This window comes from Macrobrachium nipponense, chromosome 14 (genome assembly GCF_015104395.2).
Source record: "Macrobrachium nipponense isolate FS-2020 chromosome 14, ASM1510439v2, whole genome shotgun sequence".
In the NCBI taxonomy this organism is placed as follows: domain Eukaryota; kingdom Metazoa; phylum Arthropoda; class Malacostraca; order Decapoda; family Palaemonidae; genus Macrobrachium; species Macrobrachium nipponense.
The window spans coordinates 18738356-18742200 of NC_087207.1; positions in this window are offsets into that span (position 1 = coordinate 18738356).

Consider the following 3845-nt stretch of genomic DNA (forward strand, 5'->3'; position numbering starts at 1 on the left):
ACCTAAATTGGCTTACTTGTGGACGGATCTCTTAGTATAAAATACCACCACCTTTTCTGTAAACTTTTCTCATTCATATACCTGAAAGAGAGACAGCAGTCTCTGAAATAGAGTACTTTTCTCTCTACATTTTGGTGTTTTTTATGGGCTCCTTTTATTAGATATATATATATATATAGATATATATATATATATCAATATATATATATATATATATATATCTATATATATATATATATTATATATATATATATATAATATATGTATATATATATATGTATATATATATGTATATACATATATATATATATATATATATTATATATATATATATATATATATATATATATATATATATATATATATTTAGAGTACTTTGTATTACGGAAAACCTTTTGGTAATTTAACGCGGTTATTGGCTAGTGTTTGATAGGAATGAAAATTTCTATGATAATAATAATAATAGTAATAAAATTCTTTAACTGTAAAAAATATCATCCATAGGATTGCGCAATCTTTAAATGCTAATGAGACCAAGATGGTGCGGTCTATAGTGAAAAATGTGATAAAAAACAAGTTTCATCTAAACCTTATCACAAACCCCCTTCAGAGGCATTCTTTAATCATTCAACTTAAACTCACAAGTTTAAGGCAAAGATCACATTCTTTACCATTAATCATTCCTGCTTCCTTTGCTCCAGAAAGGGGAGAATGCTATTTTTTTAACAAAAAAAGGCAAATAATATCATGTTTCATGAAGCAAAGTGAAATATTTACTTTGAAGCGCTAAAATTTTTTTGGTCCATAAACTTCACACTGAATTGACGAATGACACCAGAAAGAATAAGACTTACAGTAATTTTTTTCTATTTTTCGTGGAAAGCCTTTGTCGAAAACAGGGAAGGCTGTACCTCAGACCATTTGGCTCATTTGATTTAAACCCACACATTTCCTTTGTAAAATAAAACTCCAACTGAAACGTTTCTATTTGGTTGAGATTAACCTCTGAAAGTTCAGGACATCCAGAGACAAAAGATCAAACAGTACTAGGTCTGATCGAAATTGTACTTTAAATTTCTCTAAGAAAGGAAGGTCTACTGCTTCTTTAGGGTTAGACGCACACCCACCTCCCCCCTTCCCCAAACCACCCTTCCCTCTTTTTATCGAGCCTTATTTAGGTGAAGATGGTGGGATTCTGGTCTCACAACTCGCTCCATTTCCTGTTATCCCTCACGGTTGGCAGAAATTGCTTTTCGTAGACATTTGTAAAGCTTAGCTACCGACGAGAGAGAGAGAGAGAGAGAGAGAGAGAGAGAGAGAGAGAGAGAGAGAGGCAGGGCTAAATGGAGTGAGGGAAGAAGCAGAATTTAATCATTTGTCTGAAAATGACTCCATTGCGTTGGGAATTAGTGCTATAAGCAAATAACGTAATATAGATTGTTACGGTAAATGTAACCAAAAGAAATGGTTGGAGGTGGGAAATCCAATTATATAATAAATATTTAAATGGCCATTATTCTATGTATTCGTTTAAATGATAACATTATAATTCCATACCCCTAAAAAAACAAATGCAGAAATCCGAACACGAATATAATTTCACATTCATGGATAAACCGCGTGTGGTCCCTCCACACACACACACACACAAACAGACACACTGACTTTTATCTCATCTTAAGATGGGTGATGGAAATCATATTTATTTGTTTATATTACAGTCCCTTTATTCCACGGATTCAGTCACACCAACTTCTTTGTCCCGATCAAGATCCAAATGCCCAGCCTTCCTGCAGCACTTCTACTAGCAATGATCCAGCTACCATGATGTCAATGTAAACTTACTATTGGCTGGCTCTCTCGGCATTTAGCTTCTAAGTGCTTTATGCTATTGAGCCTACACGTTTTTATCATTCAATTCATTTTCCTTTTCCTTTTTTTGTTTATCTTAATTCTTAAAAGTCATTTTTCTTCATTTTTATTTTGCTTTAGCCAGTGTAGTTTTTTTGAATTATGTTTTAACCTTCTACTGATGGAGCACGATAAAATCCTAAGAGCTTCTTTCACAGACTCCTAGCAAATATCAAATGTAGATAGGAAAGAAGGAGAAAGAAAGAATTCTCACCTTCCATTTTCCAGAAGGCGCTTTAAAAAATAATAACAATAAATAAAAAAATAAAATAAAACTCTGACATAGTTTTAAGATTTTTTTTCTATGCTGAACAGTGACGTAGATTTTAGATGACAAAAAAAAAAAAAAAAAAAAAAAAACTGACACAGCATTGAGCTTTTTTTATATATATATATATGCTGATCAATGACCTAGTTTTTAGAGGACTTACTCTAACTGCGGTTCATGCTTGCATACGTTCATTTTCTAGCGTTTTAACATTTTTCTTTTCAAACTGGTTTAATTTTTTTACGACGTGGTTTTCCCATCCCTGGAACAATTGTAATAGAGTTATTAGCAATTTAGCTTATTCCAAATGAATGTGAAATTATTAACAGTTATTATTTTCAAACCTTCACATGGACGGATATACTATACCTAAACCGCTGGTTTATATTGCTCTATATATCGGAATGAGTTAAATAAAATATTCCCTCTTGTTGATAAATATATGGAGGTTTAAAAGAAATAGCAAACTCATAGAATCAGAAAAAACTTCATTCCTCTTACTGAAAAAGAGACCTTTTTTTATACTGAAGAAACGAGGTTTTACATTCCAAACAATAATATGGAAAAAAACAAAAACAAGAGATAAATATTTAACGCCATTAAAATAGAGACACCATGTTACCCCGTACAGTAAAACATTATAAAAATTCAGAGGCATCAATAATTGTGTGTTCGTTTTCACACTTGGGTTTTTGTTTCTCGTCTCTCTTCTCCTCTTCTCTTCTCTCTCTCTCTCTCTCTCTCTATGGGGAGGGATTTCGTTCTCCATGACCCACAGCACTCTCAGAGGCGTCCACCAAATATATTCATCCTGATAAATGAGGCTCCTCGCCAAGACAGGACACCTTCATCGACCGGTAAGCGCCCCTTGAGCTGACCGTTGCATCTTGTATATATATATATTCTCTCTCTCTCTCTCTCTCTCTCTCTCTCTCTCTCTCCTGCATAAAAAATGCTGTGACAAGAAAGGCGACACCATCGGCAGTTAAACGCGCGGTTGTTACCCAGCACCCACACATAAGATCTTCCGTCTCTTGGTAAAGAGAAGTTTCGTTTTGCTTATGAATAAAGATCAGGAGCAATTGCTTACGCTGTCATTTACATATACACCCATATATATATATATATATATATATATATATATATATATATATATATATATATATACATACATATACTACATCACCGTGATTCATATACACGCATTAAGCTACAAAAAGGCCTTTAATATCCAATTCGCTCTACCTGGGAATTAATATATTTTCATATATATTGACGAAAGGGGGAATTTTTAGTTGATAATAATTCGTCCTCTAGCGGGTTCGAACCAACGGCCAGCGGACAGAGGAGGAAATCAGCACTTCAGTGACGCTATCGTGAATATATATATATATATATATATATATATATATATATATATATATATATATATATATATATATATGCGTGTGTGTGTGTGTGTGTGTGTGTGTGTATGAGCCTATTATGTCCACGTCTATGTCATGGTACTTCAATGTGCGTGTGTTTCAAAGTTAATTCCGGGATGAGAGCTCCTCGGTTATTTTCCTCTTGCTGCCTTTAGCGAGAATGCCGGTCAGATTATCTGCATTTGCATACGAAGCGCCGCTATTTCAAATCACGTTGCGGAAAACTCATGCAAACGCTC